Consider the following 13,753-nt stretch of genomic DNA (forward strand, 5'->3'; position numbering starts at 1 on the left):
GAAACTACAGATCCTCATTTGATTCAAAATTTCCTTTAGTAAAAATTGGTGGCAATGGTGGCAATGGTGGTGCTTACTGAGGTCAGAATGCTTAGTATTACATTTCTGCTTTGACTTAGTGGACATTTCTATCACTACTTGGTTAGTTAGTGAAGGCATGGTAGGCACCGTGTGAAGCTGATTAAAGTGCACTGCATAGCCTGTCTTTTCCATGGAGTTTTCTTTAGTGGGTTGATTCTCCTTGCTCATCCCCCTCCACCAGAGACTGAATTCTTTTCATTTGATACATTCAATATTGTCATTTATCTTGTTGAGCATAGCACTTTGGCAATCATGATGTTTAAAACCGTCAATCTTCTGGGATGAAGAATGCGCTGTGCGACATTTAGAACTCTGATTAACAAACAAGGTGGTCACAAATTTTCCTGGCTTGACGAATTTCCCAACTTTCCTGATCGGGCTGTCATAGGATGTCTCACTTAGGTTTGTTTCAAAGCTAACATAAGAGAACTCTGCTTCTGGAGCGATGTGACTAGTCCAATCGATTTCATTCCATTCATCAAGAAGCTGCAAGGATTAAACAGTGTGTCATCAATGACCTGATATCAGGTCATGAATTCCACTCTCACGAGTGACATCCTTTGCAGCAATAGAACTGGTCCATAACTGCTAGGTCAAGCTCACTCATCAGAATTCCCAGGGTTTGATCTGACTGTTTGATGACTCGGCTCTCTGGGAGATCCAAAGTATATAAGTACCAACAGTCAGAATTCGTTTGTCCCATACAATATGCTGCTCCATTTGGGAAAACTGCATTAAGAAATTCGATTTCTTCGTGGAAATTTCGGTGTGGGTACCCTTGGAGAGAGGGCTTCATGAAATTCTTATGAGAATAAAAGAATTGAGTCTAACCCACGGTAATCCCTAGCGAGCTTCAACCTGGAAACCAGAGCTTTCAGTAAGAGGGTAGTATCACATGAAATGTATAAACATGCTACTCTCACTGAGTGCGTAAGCTTCCTGCTTGTGCATCTTTGTCGTACTTATGGTTGAGGACTGCACATCCTCAAAAGCACATCCCACTGAGATCTTGGGATGGTATGAAGATCCCCATGTCCCTGGCTGGCGTCGGACTGCTGTCTGGAAAACCAGACCTCTAGCAGCTTCTCAGTCCCTTCAAAAAAATATGTGCAACTTCCATCACTGTGAGGCTGACCAACAACCAACAAATCCAAAAAAATCACCTAAATTAAATCTCTTCTCCCACTGCTCCAGTCGCTGCTACGGTTTGTTCCACGTGTGTTACTAAAGTTCAGGGTCCTTGTTGTTGTTGTTGCTGCTGTTGTTGTTATAATTTTATATTAACTATTTTTTAAAAAGGACTAATAAAATTTCCCTGGCTGTTTTCGTGAAGAAAAGTTGAACGTGAGTCTGTTGGAACTAAAGGCAGATACAGTTCAGTCTCATGTAGTCTGCTGCTTTCTTGTCAGAAAGAGTTGAGTGAGAGTTAGCTAATGTTGCCCGCCATGCTGTGTAAGCCTAATCTTATTTTTTAACTCAGTATCCTGAATAGCATCTCAGAAATATATAGACTGGAAGTGAAGAGATGGATTTCTTAAATTCTTTATCATGTTTAGTAGTGAGGATTCCGTGTTTCTCCATTATCATGCTGTAATGTTCTCCATGACTACTGTTTGAGGAAACTTTATCCTGTGTCTATGCTGTTAAATGTTTTAAATCATTATGGTGTGTCTGGTCTTTTGTCATATATACTTTTTTCCATTGGAATAGTCAGTTTTAAAACCTTAATTTTGTTAAATTATGTGTTACATTAGTTAAATTGCATATGCTTAAACTATCTCCAATATTCCAGGAAAACATTAGTTTTAGTGTATGATACAATTTAGGTAAGTGTTAGCTATTGCTCAAAAATATTTAGTTTAAGATTTCTCAAATATATTCATAAAGTATATTGATTTCTAGCATTTTCATGACATGTTTGATTTAATATCATGAACTATAGGATATAAAATTATACTTATTCTATTTCTTTTTGAAGATTCCATAGTAATGTATTTATATTTTAGTTTTTCAAAAACATTCATTTTATTATTCCTGTTTATAAATACATTCAAAAATTCTAAGTAGGTTCATTTTAACACTTGAAGCAATATAGTTTCCCTGTTCTCATGAAGTTTTGCACAAGCAGAATACAAATGCTTTTTTCAGAGTTTTTCTTTAATGTGGTTGGCCATTAATAGTTAATCAACTTAATCTGGTTTAGAGAGGAGAAAGAGGATAACAGAGATAGCAAGATAAAGGGAGGCTTTCAGTGCTTAGGAAATCAAAATGAATTTAGGAAAGACAGAAGAGTAAGGCACGGTCATGAGACATAGGGTTACAGATGAATGCCTGACATTTTAGCAGTCCCCATCCACTTTCGTGTTACTATTCTTGTGTGTATCTTCTTGGTACAAATAAGCTTCTAGTGGATTTTATATTCTTAGAAGTTCTGCTTAGCTATTCATCTTGTCATCTCAAACTCACGAAACACTGAATAGCTCCAAGTGAAAAGAAGAGGCTGCTTCGACTGGGAATCTCTGATCTGTGTTCCCATCCGGGATCTTCAGCCCGTAAAGTCCCTAGTTCATTAAATGTCTGAATTCCAGTTTTCTCTTATTAGTCTCACGAGACTGACATAAGCTCTGATCAGTTTTCAAGCCCTCAGTAGCTATTTTCTGCCCAATTTCCCAGCCTCTCAACTGTACAGTTAAAATGTTAGCAAGAAAGAGCCCAGATAATAAAAGTAAGGAATAATATCTAAAACCTTCAGTGAATTTATGCTCTCTGGGGATTTTTTTTCCCTCGTAGAGGTCTAATGCTACAAAATACATGCTTTTAAAATTCTATACTTTTTCTTTCTTTTATTCAATAAGTAGAAAAGTCACCTACCTTAAAGGGCATTCCTTCTGAGTAAAGCTACTAAATACAGTATTTTAAAGATGGTATCTGAAATTGTCTTTAAAGTTGCTTGAGGATGGAGGCTATGGCTCCGTGAGTAACGTGCTAGCTGCTGAAGCCTGACGACCTGAGTTTTGATCCCCAGAACGTAAGTAAAAGCAGAATTAGGCAGCTAGTAACCCTGAGCTGGGACAGAGCAGGGCAGGGCTAAGCACATTCAGGGGCTTACCAGCCATCTGCTATTCAGCAAAAGACTGTTTCCCAAAATAGTGTGGGTATGATGACACTTGATCTGGCCTCAGGCCTCCACATAACCATGCATGAATGAAGGCATCTTTGTGCACGCACACGTGTGCGCGCACACACACACACACATACACACACACACACACACACACACTGTTAGAAAATCAAATAAGAACTAAATATTACAATATTCAAAATAGTGCTACTTATTATTCCAATTGACTACATGTACTCAACCAATAGAGAATTTTAGCTATTGCTTTAGTAAGTATGCAAATTTAAAAAGACAAACATTTATTCCAGCCATTTCTAGTGCTAACTGTTTTCTATAAGAAGGCTAAGGATTCATATCCTGGTGTTCAAGCCTGCAGAGTAACACTTTCGTGCTTCGATCCAGCTCCCCAGTACTCAAGCATCCAATTTCACAATTAAAAACCGAGAACAGCAAATAAATACCATTTTGAGCTTAGAGTCTTTTAGAAACAAAATAAACATTGTTTAAAATTTAAAATTGACCATATCAATTCACTAGCACAAACATCTTTGTTATTCAAGTTACAATGACCTTTCTCCAAATTTTTAGGCGCTGCCCAGACATTGTTTCTCACAGGGCATTCCATTGATCTCCATTGTGTGCAGCGAGCTAGCTAGGCACACTGGTGGACCAGTGAGAACAACAGAGGACAGTGTGCCTCGGTTTGATTAAGATGCAGAAAATGCACTTGTTACAGAACTCTGTCAGTGTAAAGTCTCTGACTTTGCAAACTCAGAAACCCAGAGGAAAAAAGGAAGAGGTATTTCTAGGAGTATTTTGACAATAACGGGGCCAATCTTGATTACTCCTTATAAAACAAGCTTGCTGCATCCCTCAGTCTTGCGATTTTGTTAAATCTGAATTGCCTTACTGGGACTGGGTGTGTGGGGGTGGGGTGGGGTGGGAGTACTTGACAGGATAATCCGTTTCCTAAACTTTTAGGTGTTCCCGCTAGTAGAAGCAAATTGTTAGGGACTCAGGTTAAAAGGTACTAAGAAATTGTTTTTATTTTTTATTATCAATGAGATTTTTCGAATGGAATACACCTTACGCAGTTAGACCTGCAGTTTCTCAAAGACAAGTTCATTCCAAACTTTGCACTCTTTGTTCTTTGAACTGTCTCATGAAAGACATTTTTCAAGAGCGTCTGATCTGGATTCATACCTGGCGTTAGTTCAGCATTCTGGATGATGAAGTCATACTGTTGGAGTAGGCAAGGTTTTAGGAAGTTGGGACTGTGTCAGATTGTCAGAGAAAGTCTAAAACTTTTCAATATGGGAACAGAAGGTAAAGCACATGCCTCAGCGCCTACCCGTCTGAATGGAATCACTGGAAGCCTGTAAACATGAAAGGAGAAAACTGAATACACAAAGTTGTTCTCATTTCCCTGTGTGCACTGTGGCATATCCCCCCCCCCCAATTCTACACATTATGCACACACAAAAAATAATAAATAAATAAAGATTCAAGCAGTGAACATTGATGTTTAATCCCAGAACCTCGTGTTCATGCTAGTTATCAACAAAGCCACAAAGCAGCTTTGGATTTGGGGGATAAGGCATAACCAATGTCCAATACCCACAGATCTGATGCGTGAACGAGTAATGCCAAATGTAACTGGCTCAACCAGCTCACAGTCAAGGAATAAAAGGGAGGTAAATTTGGATGATAAATGTGGTTAGCTACCTCTTATCTCCAAAGCCTATCCTAAATTTAAGCTTACAGAGCATAGCCCTTAACTGACCACAAAATCAAAACCAAGTGTCACTGGAAGGAATTGGTTCTTCCTTTGTTCGCCGAAGAAAGTGGAGTATCCTGCTTTCTGTTTGTTTGTTTGTTTCGTTTTTACACATCTGAATCGCTGCATCCCTGTCCGCTTCATATATGTAGCAGTTGTACAGCTCAGTCTACATGTGAGTCTCCTGACAGCTAGAGATGGGGAAGGGAGGTTGTCCCTAAAGCTGCCCCTATCTGTGAGAGGAACCCGTTCCCCTACTGTGCCGCCTTGTCTGGCCTCAATGGGAGAGGGTATGCCTGACGCCCGCAGACTGCTTTCTCCTTAAGTGTCATATCAGACTGCCTGAAAAGCAGTTTTCATGCCTTCTTTGGTGAAAGTTACCGCCATTGTAGGACTTTCTGCAGCTGTCCTTTAGTCTTGTTGCACTCTTCGAGCATTTCTCCTATTTATCTATTTAATTCAATCAATGAATGCTTCCTTGATGCCTCTGGTGATCTCTGTGTGAAAGCTCTCTACCCTAACTTCAGTTTGCCTCACCCAAGGACCCACTTGACTTTCCAGTGTTCCAACAGTAATAACGATCAGGTAATACATCTAGAACAAAAGACTTCAAACATTAGGAAAAAAATATTTACGTACTTTTAATGTATGTGCACTTATGTGATTTTGATGGGACGCGTGTGAATTACATGAGTGCAGAGGCAAGAAGAGGGCATGAGATGCTCGGAGTTACAAATAAAGATGGCTGTAAGCATCCCAGCATGGATGTTGGGAACAGACTGACCCCTGGGCCCATGCAAAAGCACTCTTCATCTAACAGATTTCACAGTGATAAATGATGAGTTCAGATAGTGAAGAGAATTCCTCTGAAAGACCACAGGTTTGTTCCATGGAGTAGTGTCTGATACAGTACTTGTTTCCCTGTTTGTTGATGTTCACAGTTTTTTACTTAATTTTAGAAGTTTTGCTTTTCTCTTCTTGTATAACACAAGCTTTTACAATGATAAATTACAGAATAAAAAACATTTCCCATTCTTATTTTCTTGACTAAAGCACACATTTCCCAAAGTTATCATGGATTTAACTGTGAATAAAGTGCCATTTTATCTAAACTAATGAGTCTTCCAGTCTTAAATTCGAGCTCTGATCTCAGTCTTCTAACCTCAGACACAATGTTCTTCCATCAAAAAAGAATCTTTGTTGAGTTTATCTTAAAAAATATCCCTCTCAATTCCAGCAAAAACGAAGGACTGTGAACAAGGAAAACTTCCTTGTTGTTGCCCAAAGAGAAAAGTTGCGATTTGAAAGGAGCATAACTGTATCCACAGTCAAGTTTTGCTCAAATTTCTGCATAGAATTGTGTAAAATATATAAAAGTTTTAAAATGACATATAAGCTCAGTGAAGTATTAACATTTTATGACTTGTACAAAATACTGTAACTTTTAGTTCTGAGGACTTATTTTCAGTAGATTTGGTAACTGAGAAATTAGCTTTTACCTTTGAAATAACATGAGAAAATTTTAGGAAAAGAATTACTATAGGTATTTGTTGCTGCTGTTGGGTTGTTGTTATTGTTGTTGTTGTTGTTGTTGTTGTTGTTGTGAGTTTTTTTTTAATGCTTTGTTTGAGAAAAAGTCTCTCTGCCAGGCCCCAGCTATCTTGGACCTGACAATGGAGATCAGGCTGACTTTGAACTCAGAGTTCTGGGATTAAAGACATGCGCCACAAAACACAACTGGGCATAATGTTCTGAATGGAAAAAAACTTTAAATGCTAAAGTGGCTTCAAGTAAATCTCCACCTGGTATTACCTAACCTATATTAAGTAAAGGCTATTTCTCTTTTTAATTTTTAAAAACAAATTTAAATTATTCACACATTTATACAATGCTATTGATAATATCCACCCACTATTTCATCCTTGCTAATTTCCTTAATGCTTCACTTACCCACCTTCTCCCAGCTTCATGCCGTAGTTTTGTTTTGGTTATTAGTAACTCTGAGTCTAATTAATGATGTTCACATGCAGATGGATATGTGGCCATCGGCTTGGACATCAGCAACCTGCTCATAATCATAACCACAAAGGAGAGTGACCGTCCCCTAGAACAACAACGGCCAGTAGCATCTCTCATAGGGGTGGGACCTCAGGATCCACTACTCCATTCATGCTGGAATTTTTTCTTTTTATTATCTTTTATCATTTTTACAGTCCAGTCATTATCTCCCTCCCCTTCTGCCCTCCTCAGTCTCCAAGAGGATGTCCCCACTCACGACCACTCCACCACACCCCACCCAGCCAGGCCTCCCCATTCTCCGGGGTCTCAAATCTCTCAAGGGTTAGGTGCATCTTCTCTCACTGAAGCTAGACCAGGAAGTCCTCTGCTGTATATATGTCACGGGCCTCAGACCAGCTGGTGTATGCTGCCTGGTTGGTCACTCAGTGTCCGAGGGATCTCAGGGGTATAGGTTTGATGAGATTGCTATTCTTCCTATAGGATAGCTCTCCTCCTCAACTAAGTTATAATAATAATAATAATAATAATAATAATAATAATAATAATAATAATAACAATAATAACAACAATAATAATAACAATAATAATAACAACAATAATAATAATCTCTCTCCATTCTCTATTCCCCTCTCTCAGTCTCCATGTATCTATGTATGTGTGTATGTATATAAGTATACATATATATGTTATACTTATTTCATGTATATATTTACATTTTATTTATATTTTTTAAATAAATATAGTTATAAATATATTATGTTTATATATTTATTACAAATATATTATTGCAAATATGCTTATTTATTAATTTTAAATGATGGTGACTCACCTAATATTTATTTATTAGGTAGATCTTTCAATATTCAATCCTTTTTATTTAAGATTAAGCCCAAAGACAAGCTAATCCATGATGCTGCAGTGGAAATGCATAACTAATGAAATTGTTTTCAAAGGTTTTAATAAAATAACCACAATAACAATAAAGAGGATATAATGTGGATGGTGGGAAAACTTTCAACATACAAAGAAATGCAGAAATAAGCTAATCAGGAGCAAAGTAAAAAAAAAAATAGAATCTCTCTAGCACAGCAGTTTTCCCCCCAGTTCCAAATAAAAATAACATAAAATGAGGATGAGACAAATGACATGTATTTCTACTTAATTTTGGTGATCATTTGTTAGTCTCTTTATATAGTCTCTTCTGTAAGTGATGTATTAACCCACAGACCTAATGGGTGTGACTCCAGACAAGAAAGCCAATAAAATGGGCAATAAAAACTGGCAACAAATGGTCGATAAATAAATAAATAGTGTGTGTGTTTGTGTGTGTGCTTCTCGGTACTTTGTTAATAGCCACAGTATCGTGCTTCTGCGATATTTACCTTTTATTGCATAGAGAGCATTCACATACAATATAGTTTTTCTCATTAAATTCAAGCACCTGCAAAACTGTAGTTGTGCTTACTGACCCCGTTCTTCCTGATCCAATAAATAAATAAATAAGAAAAGGAACATACACTGTCACCTTTTAAAATCTGAAGATGAGAAGTAATTCCTAAACTATATTATATGTGTTATTAATGCTCTTGAAAATTAGCTTTTCTGTTAGCTTGTTCAAAATGTCTAAGGTGACTTTTTGAAGTAAACCTAACAACTGAGATGAATGTACGTCTTTAGGCTAGAAAATGTCTCAAGAAGTTGGGTAATAAATGTAGAGTGAAGGAAATAATTTTAGTGTGATGATTCCTTTCGCGTGTTGAGCTTTCATGTATGTATATGTGTGTGTAAGTCAGTGATTATTAGACTTTGCATATTACAGCCTGTGCATACCCATTCATATGGAGACACCTGTGTGGGCCATGGGGAGGGTAAATGGTGATGTTCTGGCATCAATCTTCAATCCGTTTTCCAGCTCATTTTGGTGGAATATGGTCCCTGATAGAAGCTGGGTATATCATCTACTCATTGGCCAGTAAGTTCTAGTTATCAGCTTCCTCCTTCCTCCAGCATGAAAGATGGAGTTAGAGTCAGAGACTCCTACACACTCATATTTTAGAGCAAATGTCTTACCATCTCCTCAGCACGATGGCCTGGTGATTATTTAAAAGTCATTTATTATTTCAGTTGAAAGATGGATTTGTCAGTTCAATATTATTTTTTAAATGTATGAGCACTTGACACATTAAATGCAATGGCTTATTTTGGTACAAAGAAAGAAATATTCAAAATTGGAAATCCAAAATATTTCCTTCCTTATATTCAGAAAGAAATGGCTAGAAAATTGGTTCAGAAAAACCAGAAGTAGTTCATGAAAAAATATCTCACTACAAAAAATTTATAATTCTGAGAAAATTAATCTATGTTATCATTAACTATATTTAATCTGAACAACATCACCTATTTTCTTGCTGTAGAATACTCACTTTACTATAACTGGAACATGATAAAAAACAAGTTTACTGAATTAATAATTACTTGTAAATATTTTATAACATCAAATAAATATTGAAATATTCTTCTTAAATATTTTACTGTGATTTAGAAGTAGAAAGATATGGACGTTGAGATATCCTTAGTGGGGTATAGGGAAAATGGGGGAGTTGTTTGACCTAAAGAAGGCCACCCAATGATTGTTGTGGACTCTGATATCTCTCTTGACTGGATCTGGCTGAAAGTCCCTGAGATCAGGAATACAAAAAGGCCAGTTCAGCATTCTGATGACGAGCTTCATCAAAGATACATATTCTGCAAGATATAAATCTCAAAACAAAATTCATCAAGATAACTTTTTGTTTGATTCTCCTAAATCTAGTTTTTCAGGCAGTCTCCCTCTATCAAATATATTCCATATACCTCTCGAAGGTGTCCAGAGCCTAATCACCCCTTTTCAAAACACAAAGACAGGGAAGTCCCACACCCGCGGATCCCGGCTCACAGCAGCTCTCTGCTCCCAGACCCGGTGAGAGAGAGACCCAACCGCCTGGTCAGGTGGGCACTCCTGAGGCTGCAGAGCAGAAGAGACCACCAACTCTGCTCACCCCTGCCCACATCCCTGGCCCAAGAGGAAACTGTATAAGGCCTCTGGGCTCCCGTGGGGGAGGGCCCAGGAGCGGCAGGACCCCTGCCTGAGACACCTCCGGAACCTGAAAGAAACAGAACGGATAAACAGTTCTCTGCACCCAAATCCCGTGGGAGGGAGAGCTAAACCTTCAGAGAGGCAGACAAGCCTGGGAAACCAGAAGAGACTGCTCCCTGCACACACATCTCGGACGCCAGAGGAAAAAGCCAAAGACCATCTGGAACCCTGGTGCACTGACTCCCGGAAGGGGCGGCACAGGTCTTCCTGGCTGCTGCCGCTGCAGAGAGCCCGTGGGCAGCACCCCACGAGCGAACTTGAGCCTCGGGACCACAGGTAAGACCAAATTTTCTGCTGCAAGAAAGCTGCCTGGTGAACTCAAGACACAGGCCCTCAGGAACAGCTGAAGACCTGTAGAGAGGAAAAACTACGCGCCCGAAAGCAGAACACTCTGTCCCCATAACTGACTGAAAGAGAGGAAAACAGGTCTACAGCACTCCTGACACACAGGCTTATAGGAGAGTCTAGCCACTGTCAGAAATAGCAGAACAAAGTAACACTAGAGATAATCTGATGGCGAGAGGCAAGCGCAGGGACACAAGCAACAGAAACCAAGACTACATGGCATCATCGGAGCCCAATTCTCCCACCAAAGCAAACACGGAATATCCAAACACACCAGAAAAGCAAGATCTAGTTTCAAAATCATATTTGATCATGATGCTGGAGGACTTCAAGAAAGACATGAAGAACTCCCTTAGAGAACAAGTAGAAGCCTACAGAGAGGAATCGCAAAAGTGCCTGAAAGAATCGCAAAAATCCCTGAAAGAATTCCAGGAAAACATAAATAAACAAGTAGAAGCCCATAGAGAGGAGACACAAAAATGCCTGAAAGAATTCCAGGAAAACATAAATAAACAAGTAGAAGCCCATAGAGAGGAGACACAAAAATCCCTGAAAGAATTCCAGGAAAACACAATCAAACAGTTGAAGGAATTAAAAATGGAAATAGAAGCAATCAAGAAAGAACACATGGAAACAACCCTGGATATAGAAAACCAAAAGAAGAGACAAGGAGCTGTAGATACAAGCTTCACCAACAGAATACAAGAGATGGAAGAGAGAATCTCAGGAGCAGAAGATTCCATAGAAATCATTGACTCGACTGTCAAAGATAATGTAAAGCGGAAAAAGCTACTGGTCCAAAACATACAGGAAATCCAGGACTCAATGAGAAGATCAAACCTAAGGATAATAGGTATAGAAGAGAGTGAAGACTCCCAGCTCAAAGGACCAGTAAATATCTTCAACAAAATCATAGAAGAAAACTTCCCTAACCTAAAAAAAGAGATACCCATAGACATACAAGAAGCCTACAGAACTCCAAATAGATTGGACCAGAAAAGAAACACCTCCCATCACATAATTGTCAAAACACCAAACGCACAAAATAAAGAAAGAATATTAAAAGCAGTAAGGGAAAAAGGTCAAGTAACATATAAAGGGAGACCTATCAGAATCACACCAGACTTCTCGCCAGAAACTATGAAGGCCAGAAGATCCTGGACTGATGTCCTACAGATCCTAAAAGAACACAAATGCCAGCCCAGGTTACTGTATCCAGAAAAACTCTCAATTAACATTGATGGAGAAACCAAGATATTCCATGACAAAACCAAATTTACACAATATCTTTCTACAAATCCAGCACTACAAAGGATAATAAATGGTAAAGCCCAACATAAGGAGGCAAGCTATACCCTAGAAGAAGCAAGAAACTAATCGTCTTGGCAACAAAACAAAGAGAATGAAAGCACACAAACATAACCTCACATCCAAATATGAATATAAAGGGAAGCAATAATCACTATTCCTTAATATCTCTCCACATCAATGGCCTCAACTCCCCAATAAAAAGACATAGATTAACAAACTGGATGCGCAACGAGGACCCTGCATTCTGCTGCCTACAGGAAACACACCTCAGAGACAAAGACAGACACTACCTCAGAATGAAAGGCTGGAAAACAACTTTCCAAGCAGATGGTCAGAAGAAGCAAGCTGGAGTAGCCATTCTAATATCAAATAAAATCAATTTCCAACTAAAAGGCATCAAAAAAGATAAGGAAGGACACTTCATATTCATCAAAGGAAAAATCCACCAAGATGAACTCTCAATCCTAAATATCTATGCCCCAAATACAAGGGCACCTACATAAGTAAAAGAAACCTTACTAAAGCTCAAAACACACATTGCACCTCACACAATAATAGTAGGAGATTTCAACACCCCACTCTCATCAATGAACAGATCATGGAAACAGAAATTAAACAGTGATGTCGACAGACTAAGAGAAGTCATGAGCCAAATGGACTTAACGGATATTTATAGAACATTCTATCCTAAAGCAAAAGGATATACCTTCTTCTCAGCTCCTCATGGTACTTTCTCCAAAATTGACCATATAATTGGTCAAAAAACGGGCCTCAACAGGTACAGAAAGATAGAAATAATCCCATGTGTGCTATCGGACCACCACGGCCTAAAACTGGTCTTCAATAAAAATAAGGGAAGAATGCCCACATATATGTGGAAATTGAACAATGCTCTACTCAATGATAACCTGGTCAAGGAAGAAATAAAGAAAGAAATTAAAAACTTTTTAGAATTTAATGAAAATGAAGATACAACATACCCAAACTTATGGGACACAATGAAAGCTGTGCTAAGAGGAAAACTCATAGCGCTGAGTGCCTGCAGAAAGAAACAGGAAAGAGCATATGTCACCAGCTTGACAGCACACCTAAAAGCTCTAGAACAAAAAGAAGCAAATACACCCAGGAGGAGTAGAAGGCAGGAAATAATCAAACTCAGAGCTGAAATCAACCAAGTAGAAACAAAAAGGACCATAGAAAGAATTAACAGAACCAAAAGTTGGTTCTTTGAGAAAATCAACAAGATAGATAAACCCTTAGTCAGACTGAGGAGAGGACACAGAGAGTTCGTCCAAATTAACAAAATCAGAAATGAAAAGGGAGACATAACTACAGATTCAGAGGAAATTCAAAAAATCATCAGATCTTACTATAAAAACCTATATTCAACAAAATTTGAAATTCTTCAGGAAATGGACAATTTCCTAGACAGATACCAGGTATCGAAGTTAAATCAGGAACAGATAAACCAGTTAAACAACCCCATAACTCATAAGGAAATAGAAGCAGTCATTAAAGGTCTCCCAACCAAAAAGAGCCCAGGTCCGGACGGGTTTAGTGCAGAATTCTATCAAACCTTCATAGAAGACCTCATACCAATATTATCCAAACTATTCCACAAAATTGAAACAGACAGAGCACTACCGAATTCCTTCTACGAAGCCACAATTACTCTTATACCTAAACCACACAAAGACACAAGAAAGAAAGAGAACTTCAGACCAACTTCCCTTATGAATATCGACGCAAAAATACTCAATAAAATTCTGGCAAACCGAATTCAAGAGCACATCAAAACAATCATCCAGCATGATCAAGTAGGCTTCATCCCAGGCATGCAGGGATGGTTTAATATACGGAAAACCATCAACGTGATCCATTATATAAACAAACTGAAAGAACAAAACCACATGATCATTTCATTAGATGCTGAGAAAGCATTTGACAAAATTCAACACCCCTT

The 13,753-nt window shown here is 38.4% G+C and overlaps 1 pseudogene; it reads right to left on the minus strand.

Moving 5' to 3' along the window:
• Window positions 1–276: 276 nt before the first annotated feature.
• Amd1-ps1 (adenosylmethionine decarboxylase 1, pseudogene 1) lies at window positions 277–5,366 on the minus strand (annotated as a pseudogene).
• Between the last annotated feature and the right edge of the window lie 8,387 nt (window positions 5,367–13,753).

The sequence above is a fragment of the Rattus norvegicus genome, chromosome 2 (assembly GCF_021556685.1).
Source record: "Rattus norvegicus strain SHRSP/BbbUtx chromosome 2, alternate assembly SHRSP_T2T, whole genome shotgun sequence".
Classification (NCBI taxonomy): Eukaryota; Metazoa; Chordata; class Mammalia; order Rodentia; family Muridae; genus Rattus; species Rattus norvegicus.